This window comes from Equus caballus, chromosome 19 (genome assembly GCF_041296265.1).
Source record: "Equus caballus isolate H_3958 breed thoroughbred chromosome 19, TB-T2T, whole genome shotgun sequence".
Taxonomy (NCBI): domain Eukaryota; kingdom Metazoa; phylum Chordata; class Mammalia; order Perissodactyla; family Equidae; genus Equus; species Equus caballus.
Genome location: NC_091702.1, coordinates 18,708,809 through 18,730,381, shown reverse-complemented (window position 1 = coordinate 18,730,381; position 21,573 = coordinate 18,708,809). Strand labels below are relative to the sequence as shown.

The window sequence follows — 21,573 nt, the reverse complement described above, 5'->3', positions numbered from 1 at the left end:
GAAAATTCTGATTTTGAGATTTTGCTTTACCTTATCTCAGTAACAATAAGAATAGTAATGATAATGAGAGCTCACCTAAATTAAGCAAATATTGTATGAAAGGCTGCTGTTTTATATGATTATTTGATAAGGATACACCGCGTTATGAGGTAAATAGTGCTATTATTGTTATTTTCTATGTGAGGAAATGGATACTCCGTGTTAGTTTACTATTGCTTTGGAATATATCACCACAAATTTGCCAACTTAACACCCATTTATTTGCTCCCGGTTCTGTAGGGCAGAAGTCCGGGCAGGGCATGACTTCGTTTCTGCTCCGGATCTCACAATGCTAAAATTAGGTGTCCGCTGGGCTGCTTTCTCCTCTAGAACCTCTGGGGAAGAATCCACTTTCAAGCTCATTCAGGCTGTTGGTAGAAGCCAGTTCCTTGAGACATGGAACAGAGGTCCCTATTTTCTTCTGGCTGTCAGCTGGGGCTCCCAGAGGCTCCCACGTTCCTTGCCATGTGGCCTCCTCTATCTTTAAAGCAGGCAATGGGAATGTCTTGTGTCAAATCTCTGACTCCTTTGTCTCTGACCTCAAGACCCAGGTTTAACCGGCTCATGTGGTTAGATCAGGTCTAGTCTTTCTTAAAATCAACTGTGCCACATGACATTGCCCAGTGATGGGAGTAACTCTCCTGTCACGTTCACACTCTCGGGGGGAGGCGTTATAGAAAGGTTGAGTCACTGCAGATGATTCTAGAATTCTGCCTCCTACACCCTGACAACATAAATTACTTTTCTAGGTAACACAGCTAAAAACTGGTGGCACCAGGATTCAAACCCATGGCGGTCTGACTCTAGAACTTTGCCCATTTTGCCGAATAGGCCCTGTATATTGAATTTAAAACTACAGCTTAGTGGAGGATGTCTGGCCATTGTATTGTCATTGAATAGTGCTCCTCAGAGGCCTGCAGAGGCCCTGACTAGACCCTATCATCTCTTCCCTCATTCTAACCTCATATCAGTTTTATAATTTTTAAATTTTATCACCATGATACATGCATTTAGTTTGAAAAGTCATAGGGTGCCATAAAGGTTATTTTTATTTTCTATTTTGAAATCAAGCTGGCTTATAGAAAAGCTTCCAAATTTAGAAATCTCATATACCCATCACCCGAGTTCCCTAATTGTTAACACTTTACCACATTTACTTTACTGGTCTCTCTCTATATGTGAATAGTATTTATTAACAGCTTTATTGAGAGAGAATTTACATACCATAAAGTCCACCCCTTAAAAGTGTAAAATTCAATGATTTTCAGTGTATTTACAGAGTTGTTCAACCATCAGTCTAGTCTAATTTTAGAAGACTTCCATCATCCCCTCAAAAACCTTATATCCATTATCAATCTTTCCCCAGCCAACCACTAATCTACTTTCAGTCTCCACAGAGTTGCGGTTCCGGGCCGTTTCATGTAGACGGAGCATGCTGCTGCTGACTAACTCATCACGGCATTAGTTCAGGGATGAAACCCCACCAGAAGGGGGCCAAGCCCTAGTTTAGCCAGGAATGTAATATTAAAACATTTTCTAAAGAATTCTTTGAAATATAATTCCGGGGACTCCTAGGTTTCTAGAGTTGATATATTAAGAATTTATCTACTTCTCTGACTTCAACAAATTAGTAAATATCTTCAAAGTTTTAATAAATTTATGCATCTTTTTTAAAAAAGCTTAGTTGGTTTTCCTCAGGTGTCAATAGATTTTATTGTTCTTAGGAGTAATGAGTTGATGACAATTTCCTTTTTTATTGTCTCTTTAAATATAAAATGTGTAACAATTCTTTATTTTAAACATTTAATTAAAACACAAGCTCAAAAAACAATGTGGTCTTTAGTGACTGGCTTTTTTCATTTAGCATGATGTTTTTGAGGTTCATCCCTGTTGTAGCACCTATCTGTACTTTGTTCCTTTTTGTGGCCAAATAATATTCCATTATATAAATATACTACATTTTGTTTATTCATTTGCCAGCTGATGGACATTTGGGTTGTTTCTACTTTTTTGACTATTGTAAATAATGCTGCTGTGAACATTTCTATATAGTCATGCGTCACAACAATGGGGATACATTCTGAGAAAGGCAATGTTTTGCAATTTCATCGTTGTGTGCATATCACGGAGTATATTTACACAAGCCTACTACACACCTAGGCTATATGGTACTAATCTTATGGGACCACTATCATATCTGCCATCCTTTGTTGACCAAATGTCATTATGCAGTGCGTGACTGTACTAGTTTTGTGTGAACACATGTTTTATTTCTTTTGGGTAGATGCCTAGAAATAGGATTTCTGTATCATATGGTAACTCTACGTTTAACATTTTGAGGAACTGACAATCTGTTTTCCAAAGCAGCTGTACCATTTTACATTCCCACCAAACAATGTCTGAGAATTCCAATTCCTCCACATCTTGTCAACACTTGCTATTGTTTGTCTTTTTAATTGTCGTTTTCCTAGAGTGTGTGAAGTGGTGTTTCATTGTGGTTTGATCTGCATTTCCCTAATGACTAATGATATTGGTGTCTTGTAATGTTCTTACTAACAATTGTATATCTTCTTTGTAGAATTGTCTATTCATATCCTCCGCCCATTTATAAATTGTGTTGTCTTTTGAGTTGTAAGTTCTTTATATATTCAAGAGTTATGTTTGAAAGTCTCCTTTGAAGAACATTTAAAAGTTTTGATGAAGTCCAATTTATCTATTTTTTTTTCTTGATGTCTTGTGGTTTAGGTGTCATATCTAGAAACTGTTACCTAATTCAAGGTCATAAAGATATATGCCTTCACAGGTGATTATAGTTCAACTCTTACATTTAGTTCTTTGATTTGAGTTAGTTTTTGTTTATTATATAAGGTAGAAGTCCAACTTCATTCTTTTGCATGTGGATATTTAGTTGGTCCAGCACTGTGTGTTGAAAAGATGGTCCTTTCTCCATTAAATTACTCAGCACCCTTGTTGAAAATCAATTGCGCAGAAATGTTAAGGTTTATTTCTGGAGTCCAAATTCTACTCCATTGATCTGTATGTCTATTTTTATGCCAATACCACACACTCTTGATTACTGTAGTTTTGCAGTACGTTTTAATGTTGGGAAATGTGAATCCTCCAACTTTGTTCTCCTTTATTCTGAGTCCCCTGTATTTCCATCTGAATTTTAAGCTCAGCTTATCAATTTCTACAAAGAAGCTGCCAGATGGGGTTTTGATAGGCATTGCATTGACTATGTAGATCAGTTTGGAGAACATTGTCATCTTAATATTGTCTTTTGATTCACGAACCTGGATGTCTTTCCATTTATTCAGTTCCTTTCAACAATGTTTTGTAGCTTTCAGTGTACCAGTCTTGTGCTTGTTTTGTTAGTTTTATTCCTAATATTTCACTCCTTTTGATGCTATTATAAATGCAATTGCTTTGCTAATTTCATTTTCAGATTGTTCATTGCTAGTTTATGGAAATGCAATTGATTTTTGAATATTGACCTCGTATACTGTAACCTAGCTGAATTCATTTATTACCTCTCATAGTTTTCAGTGGATATCTTAGGATTTTCTGTATAAAAGATTATTTCATCTGCAAATAGAAATAGTTTGACTTCTTACTTTCCATCTGGAAAAACCTAATTTATGAGGCTAGAAACTTCCAATAATGCTTTTATATCAAACATTTTTTCTTCTGATCCAAGATTCAATCCAGGATTATGTGCTGCATTTACCTATAATAGCTTGTTAGTCATCTCCAATCTGGTCGTTTTCCTCAGTGTTTTCTTGCCTTTTGTTTCCTTGATATTTTTGAAGAGCACACGCTTGTTGTTTGGTAGAATGTCCCTCAATATGGGCTTGTCTGATGTTTTCTCATGATCAGATCTAGATGATGATGTTTGGTAGAAAATCCACAGAAATGGTTCTGCGTTCTCTGTGGGACACATGATGTTGCTTTGCCCCATTACTCATGGTGTTAACTTTGAACATTTTGGTAGAGTAATGTTTACCCAGTTCTTCCGCTGGAAAGTTTATAAATAAATATGCATATCTTGTTATTCGACAAACTTTTATCCATTTGGTTTAGCATCTGTTGGTGATTTATTCCTAAATCAATTATTACCATAATAGTTGTTAAATGTGTTGTGTTAAATGTGTGTTAAATGTGTTAAATAGTTGTAAATTCTTTTAATTATCATTCCTCCCAATTATATTAGTTGGCCTTCTATTTTAATTTAATGTATTACTTTCCTTTCTTCTCCACTTTAAAAAAAACTCAGGGGTTAGCCCAGTGGCATAATGGTTAAGTTTGTACACTCTGCTTCAGTGGCCTGGGGTTCGTGGGTTTGCATCCCAGGTACAGACCTACACACCACTCATCAAGCCATGCTGTGGTGGCATCCCACATACAAAATAAAGGAAGAGTGGCATGGCAATAGATGTTAGCTCAGGAACAATCTTCCTCACCAAAAAAAAAAAAAAAAAAAAAATCACTCATACACTCATTTTTTTTATATCAGTATGGAATCATGGATTCTTTTCTTATTCAGTGTGTTGTATTATTAATATCATTATTTTTTTTGATGCTAAAACTATTTTATATTTAGCTAGTGGGAGCCCCTTCGAACTAGCTTCTTTGCTCTTTTGACAATTCTTCAGCAATGGTTTAGCATCTTCTGGAAGGAAAAGATGTTCCTGACTTGTTTTGTACTTTCTCTGTTTCAGGCCTCTTATTAGCCATTTCACCAAGGAGTGCAGAATCTTTTTATTAAGAATGTTATTTAAAAACAAAAATCTAAGTACTAGATGCTCTCGTTGCTACTGGGGTATTAATACTTCTGGGCCTCTAAGAAGATAGAGGTAGGAAAGAGATTTTCACAGGCACATATATATACATACACTTATGACTGTATCTATTTCTGTATCTATATTTTTAAAAATGAGTTTACATTGATTTGTGAAATTATAATCCAACATTACAGGCTTCATTTTCACCTTTATTCTGTCTTCATTTGGACCTGGTTCCACAGGATTTGCTGGTCCAAGACTCTTCAAGAAAAAAGAAAGAGGGGCTGGCCCTGTGGTCTTCTGGTTAAGTTTGGCGGCCCGGATTCAGTTCCCCAGTGTGGACTTACACCACTAGTCAGCAGCCATGCTGTGGTGGTGACACACATACAAAATAGAGGAACATTGGCACAGATGTTAGCTCAGGGAGACTCTTCCTCAAGCAAAAAGAGGAAGATTCATTAAAAAAAGAAAAAAAAAGAGGAAGATTGGCAATAGATGTCAGCTCAGGATGAATCTTCCTCAGCAAAAAAAAAAAAAAGAGAGAGAGAAAGAAAGGTAACCAATAAATATTTTTAAAGAGAGGAAAAGAAAAGAAAAGGGAAGGGAAGGAGGAAAAGCCCATGAGGGTTTTGATAAGAACTGTTGTCTGTGCAGCTTCTTCCTACCCACAGTTCCTCCAAAGAAAATTACTTTCAACCCTTGTAGCTGTTTCTTACCACATTTACATCCATGCTAATACTCTTTTTTTCTTCATTAAAAACATAATATTATGGGGCTGGCCTGGTGGTGTAGTGGTTAAGTTTGTGTGCTCGACTTCACTGTCCTGGGGTTGGCAGGTTTGGATCCTGGGCACGGACATACACACCACCCAGCAGACCACACTGCAGCAGTGTCCCATAAACAAAGCAGAGGAAGATCGGCAGGGATGTTAGCTTGGGGACTATCGTCCTCACAAAAGAAATTAAAAATAAAAAATGAAAATAATAATAATAATAATAATACTAGGTATCACCTATAGCCGTCCCACTGAGGAGACTATTTCCCTCTTTTACCCCTGGGCTTTCCCTCCTCCATTCTCACAACATTGTTAAATCATGTTTTTTCATTACCTCAGTTAATATTGTTTAAAATATTTACGATCATTTAGCTGAGTCACAAGGAATACTATTATTACATTTCTTTTCCTGCAAACATTTTGATTTCCCTGGAGTTACAATAATTGTCTTATTTTTAGTTTATCTTTCTACATACCTATTATTAAATTCAATGTCAAACTCTCAACTGAACCATACATTTTCTCTCAAAACATTCAGCCTCTCTAGGTAGATTGGCAGTTATCTTTATTTTTCTTCGTGATAACCCCCTTAGTGGTCATTGCCTGTTTATTCCAATATGCGCCAGTTGCTCACTAGGCTTATACACCATTGTTCCTTTGGGACCAGTGTCAACTGTAGACCTGGACAGCCAGGACCCCTGCTCTACGCTTTTGCGAACTTCTCTCTAGTTGAGCCCTTCCCACAGAGAGAAGAATCTGGGGGGCCAACCAATAGGACATTTTCACCCAGAGCCTGGGTACCCCTTCTAAGCCTTGTTCCAGGTATGTGGGACTTCAGAATTCACTGCCCAACGGGCCCCAAGTTGTTATCTGTGGCCTGAATAATTCTCTTCCCCAAGTGCGTTTTTGTGAGGGCAGACTGTGCCCTTCGTGTGTGCCCATCTGAGGATGGCCAAGGGGCAGAAGCCGTTTGCTGGGGCAGGCGAGGGCGATGGGAGGCAGTATTGAGTGACACTGGGTCTGCAAGATGAGTGCAGGTGGTGAGCATTGTTTGTTCCTTTGTCCTCCTCCACAATTGTTAGAGTGCATCTTCTAGGACTTTCCTTCACTATCTATGGGAATTTGTTTGAGTGTTCTTTATTGTTCGATTCACTGTTTCTTGGAACCATACTTATGGAATATTTTGTCCCTTCAGATCCATTTTCAAACTTTTTCCAGACCCTTCCCTGTGCCCTAGGATACTGACCTTTATGGTTTTGGTTGGGTTCTGCTGATGAGGATCTCTGGCTAGAGCCTGGTGGCGTGGAGGAGAGTAGGTTTGAGGCATTAATCCTCTCACCTTATGCCCTGAGAAGTAGCTGCAGATTGGCTGTGTTCTCTGCCAAAGCCACAGCTCCTGCCAGGTAGCTTTCCTGGAGAGCTAGTATCTTTGGTAATTGCTCCCTCTTTTTGTACCTTTGGGAGCAGGGGCTGTGACAGCTAGCTCCACCATCCCTTTATCAAACTCATCTCAATGGCCCAGTTTGAGTATGAGATCTCTTCTGAGGTAGCACTCTGACTAATAAATTATGTTTTCCCTTTTCTTGGTTTACACCCTCATTTTGGTCACAATCAAATTCTCCAGTGTCTTTCTGAGACAGGATACAGTAAATTTTTTTTACTTTTTATTTTTCTCCCCAAATCCCCCCAGTACTTGGTTGTATATTTTAGTTGTGGGTCTTTCTAGTTGTGCTATATGGGACGTCATCTCAACATGGCCTGATGAGCAGTGCCATGTCCGTGCCCAGGATCCAAACTGGTGAAACCCTGGGCCACTGAAGCGGAGTGTGTGAACTTAACCACTCGGCCACGGGGCCACCCCCCAGATTTTTCATACCTCTGATCTAGAAGTTTCTTTATTTTATCCTCACACCTGGTTAAGTTTAGCTGGACATAGAATTCTAAGTTACGTATATTTTTCCTCTTGAAATTCTAAAGAGATATTTTCCATTTTCTTCTAGATTCTTATGTTGCTATTGAGAACAATGCCAGGTTGATTTTCCGATTTTTTTAATAAAATAATTTAACAATTCTTTTTCCTTCTTTAGGCTTTTATGCTTCCTTCTTTACTCCTAGTGTTCTGGAATTTCCTAGGTCTGTGTTTTGTGTGGACCTTTTCTCCTTCACTATGTTGGGTACTCAGGAGACCCATTCCTTCTAGAAATTTTACATTAAGCTTTCTCTTTCTGGATATTATTATTTTTGATGTCAGACTTCTTATACCATTACTCTAGTTTTCATTTATCTCTCATAATTCCTTTCTTCTTTGTCTTTTTTAAGCTATAACGTATGAGATTTCCTCAACTTTATCTTCCAGAACTTGTATTGAAATTTTAAGTTCAGATAGATATATAGTGATGGTTAATTTTATGTGTCAACTTGACTGGGTCATGGGGTGTGCAGATATTTAGTTAAACACTATTTCTGAGCATGTCTGTGAGGGTGTTTCCGGAAGAGATTAAGATGTGAACCAGCAGGCTGAGTAAAGCAGGTTGCCCCCTGCAGTGTGGTTGGGACTCTTCCCATCTGTTGAAGACTTGGATAGAAGAAAAGGCTGAGTAGGGAAGAGTTCTCCACCTCTGCCTGACCGGCCTCAGGCTGGGACAGCGGCCTTCTCATGCCTTTGGACTCAGAATGAAACTACACCATCGGCCCTCCTGGGTCTCGAGCTTGCCAGTTGCAGATCTTAGGACTTCTCAGCTTCCATAATTACATGAGCCACTTCCTCTCCCTCTCTCGTTCCTATTGGTTCTATTTCTCCGGGGAACCCAAACTAATAGAGATTTAATTTCTAAAGCTCTTTTCTTATTCTCTCAATGTCTCGTTTTAATAACTTCTTGCTTTTGTTTCACAAACACTATATTTTATTTTATATCTCTGGGGACTTAATTATATCATTTTCTTTGACATTTTCTTCTGTTCCCCAAATTTTATCTCCTTCCTAGACTTTTATTGTTCGTTTTGGCTTCTTTGTTTTTTTTCAAAGGCCCAAATGCCTGATAATTCTTTGCTGTCTGCTCATATTTAAGAACAAGTCACCAGAATACTGATAGAAGTTCTGCCCGCGTGGTTGGGGCTTATCTCCTGGTGAGCTCACTGTAAGGTGGCCTCGAGGGGCTCTCCAAATATCTGTAGGTCTTTTTTCTTAGGCTCCTCAGATTCCCCAGAAGGGCATCTTCCTTGCTTAGCCCTTGGTGATGAGGTCTACTGCTGTTGTTTTGAGAGCCAAGCGCTGAAAAGGATTAGAGGGTATTATGTGGTAATATGTTCTTATGGGGAAATCTTTGCATCCCCCCAAAATGAATGTGTTGAAGCACCAATATCCAATGTGACTGTATTTGGAGATAGGACCTTTATAGGGCAATCAAGGTTAAATGAAGTCCTAAGTATGCAGTCCTGTTTTAACAGGATTAGTGTTCTTATAAGAAGAGACACCAGAGAGCTCTGTTTCTCTCTCTCCCACATCAGGATGTAGTGAGAAGGTGACTGTTTGCAACACCGAAAGAGAGCCCTTACCAGAAATTGACCCTGCCAGACTTTGATCTTGGACTTCCAGCCTCCAGAACTGTGAGAAAATAAATTCCTATTGTTTAAGCCTCCCCATCTGTGGTATTTTGTTATGGCGGCCCAAGCAGACAGAGGGAGGCCTCCCTGTCTTTCTCTTAATGCTTGTTGTTAATGTGATGCTCTCATGTCTCACACATTGCCTTGGCTGTATCTAGTGCCCCTTGAGTCATAGTCTTATCTCTGCAAGACTGAACTTTGAGTTTTCTACCGAAGAAAGGAAGCGGTATGTGCCTGGCTGCGCAGGGTGTGGGAGTGGATGTGGAGGATTCACATCTGAATACTTTCATGAAATCCTCCTGCTTTCCATCCCACCCGGCACCCTTCTCATCAGACTGACAGCTCCAATTTGTGCTTGCCTGGGGTTTCACAACTTGAATTATCTTGCTTCTTGCAAAATTTGTTACCATCTTCTTTTACTGTTGTTTCCTGTCCTGATCCCATTTTCTTGAAAATGTCGTTTTAAATTTTCTAATTGTTTTTTAATTGACATTTTCTAATGGTTATGTTAACAGGCTTCCTTCTAAGGACTGGACACTGAAAGATCGAGAGCTTGATCAGTCCTACCAGGTCCCCCATCCTAGAGAGGCACTTATTGGGACCCCAGCAGCATGAGGTTGCAAGAAGGACAGTTTGCAGGGACCGAGGAAGAGGTCAAACCCAGACCAGAACTCCTACACCAGGGAAGGAAAGAGGAAGCCCCCACCCCATGATAAAGCCAATATTTAGACACTGGCCTCTTGTGGGAATCAGTTGGCCAGGCGATGTTAAGAAACAGTGATAAAGAGCAAAAAAGGGCTGCCATCTGACTCTGAGCCATCATGTGTGCCCTCCTTTAGCACTCCTCCTCCCCAACATCAGAGAAAAAAAACCACCAGGAAGGTGGAAGGGAAATGTGGGAAATGCAGATTATACCTCTTCTCCAAGCCACGTGTGAAATAGACAGCCTGCAAAGGGGAAAAGGAAAAGAGCATTAAATGAGATAATGAGGCAGGATTCTAAAAATAATTGATGCTGACTCTTTAAAAGTTAAAATGAGAGTATTTGAATAATGAAAAGGAACAAAAGGATTATGGATTCTAGAGAAAATGTGTTTAAAGGAATCACTATCCAGCAGGAAAGAGAGATTCTACATGGCTCCACTGGAGGCAATTAGTTTTTAAATATTTTATTTCTACGTGAATAAGTTGAGGCTAATAAACAGGTTACGTGGTGAATATAGCTACTCTGCAGTTTACATGTATTTAGATCAAGAAAAGAAACTGGATCATCGAGGTGCTCTAAACTCCAGTCTCAAAGACTTAGGACAAAAGAGCTGGGCCTGGAATAGGCTGGCTTGGACCATATATCTACCCATAGTCCAATTAGGTAGAATGGGAGGATGAGGAGGGATGGTATGTGCTGGGGCACATAGTTTAAATATTACTCTGGGGCCATTCTTAAGACGGTTCTCAGAGTAGGTGGAACATGGGCTTGGAAGGCATCTTCAAATTAGCGCTACAACTAAATGCCCATCAGCTTGGCAGCAATGATCTCATCAGAGCTAAAGGGTCAGGTCTACCTGAAACCAATATACTTTTCTTTCCTTGTTCAAAGTAGCTGTGTGATCAAAGAAAAATAACTTAGTTATTTGCTCCAGGAAATAATTGCTACTGCAAGCTGAAATGGTGAACCAACTAAAATAACTTACTTACCAAGACTGATAGTTTACTCATCCGTGCTTTAAATCCTCACTTCACTGTGCTTTCCATTCCAAAGCTATTGTGGCATAAACTTCGTCCAATCTCAACCAGTTCAGCTGACATGGAGTGCCATGATTTCTGGTATTTCTCCTGTTTCAGATTAATTTCCACATTTATTACCACTTGCTTCCCAGAGGAGTTATATGTAGTCAACATTTGCAAAGCAAAAGACATCATTTTTGCAGAAAAAGATTTATTGGTGACAGCTTGTATCCTTAAGAGGGGTAAGATATTCTGAAATAAATTTGCCTGAAACTAAACGTTAGACAATAGCCAAGTTTACTCAAAATGTTAGTCACCCTTTTAGTTGAAATGGAGGTTGAATATTCAGAGGCATAACAGCAGTTGAACAGAGGTCATGAAGAACCACTCATCAGAAATTTTGCAGCATTAATATCAATGGTTAAAGAACCATAGTAATCAAAAGCTTTGCTAATACTGCCAGTCTTCAGTCTAATTTCCCATTTAAATAATTTTTTTAGTACATTTTCCCCAGCGTATTTTTCTATTCCTCCTAATCTTTGACTTCCTACCTACTAAATATTAGTAAAGGGAAAAGTCTCCATAATTTTAAACTTTTGAACATGGCACTGTTCCTTTTTTACATATCTCCGTACTCCTACGGCAACACTGAACACAAAGTTCAGTACTGTGACGCTGCCTCCATCGTAACTTCATCTTGATTTTTACTAAACATAACAGTGTTTTCATGACCATATTTCAAATCTGATGCTAAACAAGAAACAGGATTGGCTTCAGTTGGAGTTAATATTGGGCAAAATTTCAGTTTTTCGTGCATATCCAAGGGAGAAAGCTGATGGTATTGTTTCCTCATCATGTAGGCCACTATCAGCAAGATGAACACAGGAAGATGTGTGGAGACTGGTTTTCAAAACATCTTTCGAAAGCATTAACTAAACCACAAAATGTCACTCTTTCTAACCGTGGCTGTACTGAAACCGTGTCATGCACTGTTGCATTAAGTGTTACTAGGACGCAGGCACCATGGGATATTTAGCAAAACTTCTTTTAAACCTCAATTTATGGTCTCTGGTTGGGTGACCTTGGGCAGGTGAGTGAAGCTATTTCTTTTCAGCCACAGTTACCTTAATCGCTGTGTGTGAAGAATGATATCTGCCTTGCAGGCTGTCAGGAAGATGAGGGAAAATGTTTTACACCCATGCCTAGCTCTTAATAAATGGTAGTTGTTGATAATCTATTTAATACAAAAACACAGTAAAATAAAATTCAGTATACAGGCACACAAAAACTCGTAGGGGTTAACTCAGCTGCCGGTCAAGAATATGAGAAATGAGTTATAAACCCAGAAGAGCTGAGTTAACTTATGAAGAACAGAACATCTGTAACTAAAAGGCAAAAGGGAAGATTTCAGCGGCCTGCTCAAGCCGAGGAGGCTGGGTCCTCACGCCTCTTTTGCATCATTCATTAGGAGATTCTGTCTTGGGAACTTTGCAAGTCAAATTTGGTATGGTGTGACAGAAAAGGAGATATCAAGTTTGAAACCTTTCTTTTTGCTTTGGCCTTTAAATATTACCAGCATTTGTATGACTCATGGGAAGAAGATAAAGCGAAGTCTAGAAATATAATTTTTAAATTTTATTCACGTAGGACACATAGGAGGAACTTTTTGCAGAGGAATTTTTTCAAATTGAGAACTTTTGGGAATTAAAGACCTCTAATGGAACCAACTTGTCAGACCCTTTGTGACTCACAAGATTGAATTTTCTACTGAGATGGCAAGACACGGAACACACTTGTCTTAAAAGCCCAGGGAGGATAAACCAGTCTGTTACCGATTTGTTGAAGGGGGTGATGGTTCCGATTCAACCTGATTATGTGTGTAGCTGGGGTGCCAGGCTGATCTGCAGCTGGGTGCACTGCTGGAGCTAAAACATGACCAGGCATGTCTGGAGGACAAGTGGGGCTGGTTCACCAGAAATCTATTTATGTTAGGAATGAAGTGCCTCTCAGGAGATCAGTCATCCTAAGGGGAAGGGAGTCAGAAGCATGGGGTTGGTGCAACAGGAAAAACTTTGTACATAGCATGGTTTATGGTACTTAGATTCTCAGACTCCCTCCCAACCTTCCTCCAATTTCCTGGGATTCATGAAGGTTTAGGGGACTACAAATCTTCTATTTTTTAATCACAAATTTGTTTGTCTTAGCAGCTCTTTAAGTTACCCGAGTGCAAGCAGCCCTTTTTTGTTGACCCATGTGTCGTAGTGTAACCCCAAAGAGTGAGAGGAAGAAGGATGTCCTGGAACCCCATCCGCCCACCTCCGCTTCTGCATGACACATAGACTATGTTCACTGAGCTGAGCACTCCGGGAAACCAAGATCCCTTTGGCCTCTTGAGGGTCCTAGACAGTGCTGGGATACCTGTGAAGGTGACAGTGGTGACCATCAAGAGCTGAATCAGCTGTGAGCCTCGGATGCTGTCAGACGTGAGGCAGGTTCCCCTGGCTACACAGATACAATACAGGCCTCAGAAGGAAAAGAGGAAGAAGATGGCTGACATTCACTCACTCCACAAGTAATTATTGACGAATTGACAATATTCTTAGAATACTTGGATGCTGTGCCGTGGGACAACTTTGCAAGAGTCTGGAGGTCCTTCAATAGACAATGGAAAGCCAACGCCTGTGAAATATGCACTATACTTCTTAATACCAACTCCCTGAGGTGAGGGTTTTATCTGTTTTAATTACTACGGTATCCCCAGAGCCTACACTGGGGGCAGATACGTAATAGGAGCTAATAAATACTCGTCAAATTTGTTGCATGACTGTGATACTTTGTATGTCGACTTGTCTCAGCCACAGAGTGCCCAGATATTTGGTTAAACATTTCTCCGGGTGTGTTTGTGTTTCTGGATGAGATTAACACTTGAATCAGTAGGCTGAGTAAAGCAGATTACCCTGCTCAACATGCGTGGGCCTCGTCCAATCTGTCGGAAGCCTGAACAGAACAAAAAAGACAGAGCAGGAGAGAATTTACTCTCTGCCTGATGGTCTTCAAGCTGGGATGTTTGTCTTCTCCTGCCTTTGGACTTGGGCTGGAACTACTCCATTGGCTTTCCCGGGACTCCAGCTTGCCAGCTGCAGATGGTGGGATTCTTAGCCTCCACAATCACATGAGCCAATTCCTTATAATAAATCTCTTTACATCTAAAGAGATGGGCTCTGTTTCTCTGGAGAAACCAAACTAATACACAGGATTATATGTAGATTATGCAAATATCTACTGTAGAGGAACCTCGTTTCCTATTGCAGAGTTCTTTGAAGTCAAAGGAAACAGAAGCCAAAAAAATTATAGCGCAATTTCTTGGAAATAAACAATTTCAGAAGAGATTCACAGATTTTGATGACTAAGAGCTATGCTTTGAGATACAGTGGCTGTAACTAGCACGAAATCTTCAAGTCCTGTTGTGTCATTCTGTTTCAAGAGGTAATTATTGAGTGAACAGAAATTATATCCACCCTCTGAAACTTGGAAACCCCTTCCCTCTGGGAAGTATGTTTTCTTTCAAGACACTGATGAGATCAAAACAGAGAGGACTTTACCTCTTAAGTAGTGATGTCATTTCTGGGTCAAAACTGAGATGTGTCCTGACTGAGCAGTCCTCACATTAAGTAGTGTGTTCTCTCTTCTGTTTTCAGAAAGAGTTTGTGAAGGATTGGCATTATTTCTTCCTTAAATATTTGATAGAATTAACCAGTAAAGCCATCTGGGCCTGGAATTTTCTTTGTGAGAAAATTTTTTAAACTACTGTTTTAATTTCTTACTTGTTATAGACATGTTCTGATACTCTATTTCTTCTTGGACATGTTTTAGTAATTTGCGTTTTTTAATGGAATTTACCAATTTCATCTAAATTGTCTATTTTAGTGCATAAAGTTGTTCATAATATTTCCTTATAAAATTTTTAATTTTTGCACATCTGCGATGATGTCCTTTGCTTTATCCTTGATTTGGGTAATTTCTGTCTTCTCTCTTTAATCTAGTGAAAGGCTTACCAATTTTTTTGAACATTTCGAAGAACTACCTTTTTGATTCTTGGAGTCTCTTTATTGTTTGTCTATTTCATTGATTTCTGCTCTGATCTTTATTATTTCCTTTGCTCTGTCTTCATTGTGTTTAATTTTTTCTTATTTTTCTAACTTCTTGAGAAGCTTAGATTATTGACCTTACATCTGTCTTCCTTTTTAACATAAGCATTTAAAGCAGCAAATTTCCCTCTAGCACTGCTGTAGCTGCCTCCTACACACAATTGAGAAATTGTATGGAAAAATAAAATTAATGAAATTAAATACCTACATTTGCGACTCTACTTACAAAAGAGAGGACAAAAGGGGAGAAAAATACTGTATTTATTTGAATAATTCACTCTTTTTGGCTAATAACTAACTGTTCAAATAAGAGGGGAGGAATTAGTGAACCATATTCTCATACATCAGTGGTACTAATAACACTACAAGCTAGCGCGTGTGTTTTCTTCCAGGACCTTGCCGGAGTTATCACTGTTTGTCCCACAGCAACAGTTCTTTCAGAGCCAAGTCCCTGAAAAACCAACTAAAGAGTGAAAATAGAGTTGCTTTTTAGGAAGCCTTCGGTTGCTCACTCCTGTCAACAATACAGGCTACGGCGTTTGTATGGGCAATAAAGGCAGTATTGGTGCATCAGATAGAAGAAGAAAGAAGTTAACACAACATGAAGGAAGAATGGGAATTAAATGATGAACCTTCCTTTTATCACATGATTACTTCCCCTTGAATACGGACCCACGCAGCTGGAGTTCGCTGGGGAAAAAGACATTTTGCAGTCACCAGAATGACCTTTTACCATGTATGTCAATTTATGTCACTCCTCCATGCAGATCCCTCCAATCCCTCCCACCTCGCTCAGAGGGAAAGCCAGAATCTTTACACTGGTTCACCAGTCCTGCCTGACGGGGCCTTCCGTCACCTCTTGAGTTTCACCTTCAGTTCCTCTTGCCTTGTTCACTCTGCTCCAGTGCCAGGGCCCTCTTTGCATTTCCTCCAACATGGCAGGCATTTCCCCAAACTCGGGATTTACGCGTGCCGTCCCCTGTGCCTGGATTATTTTCCTTTCACACATCCACACTGCTTGCTTCCTTAGATCCTTCAGGGCTTTATGCAAATGCCTTCTTCTGAGAGTCTCTTCTCTGACTGCCCGTGAGACCTAATACTTCACAATCCAGTGCTGAATTTGTCTCTTTAGGACTGATTACTCTCTAACATGCTACAGGTTACGATTACTTGCTTATTGCCTAAATTTCTAAAATGAAAGTTCCACAGGCTGCAGAAGCTACTGTCTCTTTGGTTCCCAGCTATATCCACAGCACCTAGAACAGTTCCTAGTACATAGAAGAAATCAAATAAGCTTTTGGTGAATAAGCGAATAACTAAATGAATACTAGGAAGATCTGTCTAGGAGCTGAATGTGTTGAAATTGCTTGTCAGAAAGCCAATAGCATTACAAAGCTTTTGTAAATCTCCTGAATGTGAAACTTGTTTGCTGGCTGTTGTTCTATAGAAATTTGAATGTGTGGTGGATATTAATTTGCAGATTCTGTAGCTCTTTCGTTTCTCTAAATTGTATTTCTGCTCTGAGCCAATATCTGGCTGAAATGATAGGAAAGTCATTATTATTCATCGCTGGGCCTCCCTCTCCTTTGCCAGGGTTGTGTAAAGGTCCTGGGAATCTAATGAGGTGAGGTCTAGAAAACTTGGCAAGGGCCTCTGGTTTCTTTCCGCTGAGGCGATGGCTGCTGTACTTGGTGCCGCTTTGGAGGCAGTCTGCTCTGCTCCATCCCTGCCAAGCTCTGACGGCAGAGACTCTGCCAAGTTACCAGCCTTGGTGTCTTGGATCCAAGCTCCCTACGTTCACCGTGGCGTCATGCCTCTTGCAGCGTTGCTACCTGCCAGGGTTGCAGCAAGGGAATGGGGGCTCAAAATCCAGAGGACTCGTTTCTCCCAAGGGCAGCTCCCCCTCCTCCTCTCCTCTCTGGAGGAGTCTTGTGAGATCTCCATTTAAAAGCCTTTAAAAAGGTAAGGTTGGTCTCACTCGCTCGTGCAGGGTGGGAAAAGGAGACGCTGAAGCAGTCAAATTTTCTATTTTAAAACACCATTTTGTAATAAATGATTTTCTTAGTTTTATTAAAGGAAAATTCTGAGGTGAGGTTAGGGGTTTCGCCAAGGGCTGACTGAAAATTACGCCAGGACACACTTTCTGAAATAAAAGAGAACCTTAGGGTTTGAATAATGACAATGGCTAAACAAATCTGATTCAGACAAAGTTTTCTGAGAAAATATATAATGAGAGGTCATAATACAAAGTTTAAATCGCAATAGAAAACCAGGTATTTGTAACATAAAAGTAAATGTATTTTAAAGAAAAACACTAGTAAATTGTTTTAAATGAATAATTTGCTAATTAAGTGCAAATGAGAAATAATTTTTAAAAAGATCATGTTGAGGCTGGCCCCGTGGCCTAGTGGTTAAGCTCAACATGCTCTGCTTCAGTGGCCTGGGTTCAGTTCTCCATCACAGAACTACACCATTTGTTGGCAGCCATGCTGTGGCAGTGACCCACACACAAAATAGAGGAAGACTGGCACAGACGTTAGGTCAGGGTGAATCTTCCTCAAGCAGAAAGAGAAAGATTGTCAACAAGACAATCAACAAGATTTTTTTGAGAATATTCATAAAATACTAAATATAATGGGGAAAGATGATGCTATATGTAGACTTTTTTGTTTTAACATCTATGTATTCAGCTGTGTCCCAATTTAGTACAAATTCTCAGCATTTTCTTCATTGCAGTCATTGGATTGGGTGTAAAAGAATAACGATAATGATTATTATTACAATATTACAAATTATTACAATATTATTACAAATTCTTCATGAGAAGGGACAGTTATTGAAGAGGAAACTTGCCCAAGGCCACACACCTAGTAAGTAGTAGGACTGAATCCCATCACACACAGTCTTACTCCAAATCTTCCCAGCTTGAGCATTGTAAATATACCTCCATATACTTGTTTCAAGGCCACTCTGACTTGGTGTGGTGGATAATTTTATGTGCCAACTTGCCTAGGCTATGATGACTGATTGTTTGGTTGAACACTAGTCTGAATGTGCTATAAAGGTATTTTTCAGATGTAATTACCATCTACAATCAGTTGACTTTAAATAAAGCAAAGTACCCTTGATATTGTGGGTGGGCCTCGTCCAATCAATTGAAGGCCTTACAAGCAAAGACTGAAGTTTCCTGCAGAGGAAAGAATTCAGCCCTCAGAATGCAACATAGAAATTCTGCTTACATTCCTGGTCTTTGGATTCAAGGTAACATTAACTCTTACCTGAATCTCCAGCCTCCTGGCTTGCCTTGCAGATTTTGGACTTGCCGGCCCTTATAATAATCACATAAGGCAATTCCATAAAATAAATCTTTCTCTCAATCTCTCTCTCTCTCTCATTGTATGTGTATATATATTTATATACCACACCATCATTTCAAATGCATTAGTCAATTAGCATCTAATTGAAATGATGGTGCAATTAACCGTCAAAGTGAGTTCTGCATTTGCTGCCAGTGTGCAAACTGTTGGTTACTGGCTTGCAACAAGACAATGCACAGAAAGTATAGAAAATGAGAGTAAGTATTTAGAAACTAACATAGCAATTGGCATACCACAGTGTCCAAGCTCCTGACTGTAAACTCATCTTGTTTAACAGGCTCTAGATCAGCTCAGATGCCCTTGAACACGCACTTGTGTGATGATTTGCTGTGGTTCAGCTGCATCTTAGTCACGTGATATTTTAAAATTGTTTGTCAACTATAACCCAAAAGTATATAAAAATCTGAGAACAGGTAGGCCTTAAGTATTTATAAATTGTTATTTGTACTTATTTTACTTTTTAATTCGGAATTTTTAAATTTACAGTTTTACATTGTGGGCTATGTTTGAGAAGTAAAATTTATATTATTTATATTTAATTCTCATTTTAAAAACAGCCTTTTTCTGAACCTAGCTTGCCAGGTGTTTGTTTTTCATCATGAGAGAAGACATTTTTTCTGAATATGGCAATAAAATATAAGTGATGCATAAGAGAGGAAGACCAAAAGAACCCAAACTAGTTTTAATTAGAGATATGATGCCTTATGTACAGAGTTCAGTTTTGTGGCCACTATTGATGGAGAAGTGCAAAAACTTTCATGTGTGAATTGTCAAATCTACTGGCTAACAAAGTAATGAAATCATCAAAATTTAAGCGGGATTTGCATTCATATCGTCAAGAAATGCATTTAAATCTAAAAGAATTCCTTGAAAGAAAAAATATTGAAATAAAAAGCTGACAAGAGTACATGTTCACTGTTTCACTTATGAACCTTGGTTCTTTCTGGGTTGCCTACACTGTAGCAGTACGTACAATTGCCGAGGCTTAAGAGAAAGATATGATTAAAGATTTTTGCTTGGAAAGGTTGGGTGACTTTGCCATAAAGAGGTAGCTGAAGTCCTTTCTAATAATGCCACAGCTTGGCGTATTCAGGAACTGACAAGTGATATAGAAAACTAAGTCAGAAGAAATAAAACTAGCAAAGTACTTTTCACTCCAAGTTGACAAATGCACAGATATCGCCAACATGGCAATTCTTTTACACATATGCGATTCGAACATGATGGTAATTATTCTGCCAGCAAATGTGGTTCAGAGTTTAAATTTAGCATGGGAATAAATTCTGATGGCACGGTTGTAACGATAGGAAAATAATCCGGAATAGTTGCCCAGATTGAGGAGCTTGTGCCAGAACGTAAGTCAAACTACTGCTTCCAGTGTTCCTAAAGTCTTGCCTCAAAGAAAAAAAAGTCAACTAAACAAAACAGCAAGGTAAGTAGTAAAAATGGTGAATTGCATAAAGGCAAATAGGTTAAATTCAGGATTATTCCCTTAGAAGTTGCTAAGGAAGGTGACCATAAACAGCTATGCCTGCTGACATAGATGTCTACGGAGGGGGAAGTTCTGTCAAGATTGCTTGAGTTAAGAAAAAACTCAATGTTTTTGCCATGTTAGAAATGAATTTGGTCTTGACTTTTTAAAGATCTTTAACAAGATGCAGACTTATTTACTTGTCTGATATCTGAGATAATTTTAATGATGTTTAATTTTTACATGCAAGGAAGGAATGCAACATGTTTTATAATGGAAGATGAGGTCAAAGGGCAAATGAACATCAGAAGATTGGAAGAACAATTCCTGTGACGTAAGCGATGATCTTGACGAAGCACGTCAGCTCAATGAAATTTCAATGGTTTGTTTTTGGACAGGGAAAATGAGGAAGGGGGCACGTCTGCTTTAGGATATGGAAACACATCTATCACATAAGCAATTACTGTTGTTCTATTCACCTTGGTTTCTCGTTCTATCTTACTTGGCTCCCCTTTGTTTAATTTCCCAAAGATTAAAGATAGCACAAATAAAGAGTCGTTTAATATTGATTACTTTGCTTTGCTGGAAGCTTTTCTCCTTTGGTGTTCTTTCTTCGTCAGTAAATCCAATTTTCTTCCACTCTGCCATATGTTCCTAGATAATCTTTGATGATGATGTTGATGATGATGATGATGGTGATGAGGATGTGGATGAGGATGTTGATGATACTGCTATAGATGAGTATAATTTAAAAATCTAAAATACGTGTCCCTTCTCTTCTCTTCCTGGAATAGCAAACTTTACATTCAAGTACAACATTTGACCATCCCTGAAAGTGATGCACTTAGTCTTTTGAGATATCTTGATATAATGCCGCAAAAGCTTTTAAAATAGCATGTTAGTGGAGAAAGATGTTCTATCAAGAACTATAGTTATGTACAAGCTATTGCCCTAAATGATCAATTTTTACCTTTCTTGTTCTCCAACCTGAAACCTGCAGTAAGAAAAAAAAGTCTGATTCACTTACTCATTTAATGAACTCTTATAAACCAGAAGGTTTACACTTCTGACAAATGTGATTCTCTCTAATCCTTACTCTCCTGAAAAAAAGAAGGAATAGTCAATCTGTCCTGAAGATTAGTGCAGACATATGATGCCAGATCCTAGCTTAATGATCTGTATTAGAGCAGAAATACTGATATTTAGAAATTTTGAAACAAATAGTTGTACTAAATTTTTGTTCAGTTCTGTACGTGAGAGAACAACAAGGTCTGTCCCCTACCTTTCATCTTGAGTCAGCATTACGCACATGCACTCATCTCTCTCGCCTTCTTATAATCACCTTAATGTGAAATGCGTCTCTCCAGATACTGGACTTTCATAGGTTTAAAAGACTCTGCTATTAAGATGACACTCCAGTAGTTTCCGGGCTTTATGTTTATGTGGATGAGGAGGATGAAGTTTAAGTCTAGGCCACTAGTGAAAGTAATCTTCCCTTAGGGGCAGCATGTGACCAGTTGCCTTCTTGGCCTATTGTGAAGTCCATGCTGATTGAGGAAAACACACTCTGGGCTCCTGGAGAATGTCCATAAATGGGATCGCGGTAGATGGTAGATTCACACCGAAAGCTGTGAAGACTGGAGGTGATGTAGCAA

At 39.1% G+C, this 21,573-nt stretch overlaps 1 long non-coding RNA gene across 1 annotated transcript; it reads left to right on the top strand.

The window, feature by feature from the left end:
- Positions 1-16,716: 16,716 nt before the first annotated feature.
- Positions 16,717-20,468, top strand: LOC138918958 (uncharacterized). Its single transcript, XR_011428746.1, has 3 exons — positions 16,717-17,032; positions 18,725-18,860; positions 20,169-20,468. It is a non-coding gene; the product is annotated as an uncharacterized lncRNA (long non-coding RNA).
- The last annotated feature ends 1,105 nt before the right edge of the window (positions 20,469-21,573 follow it).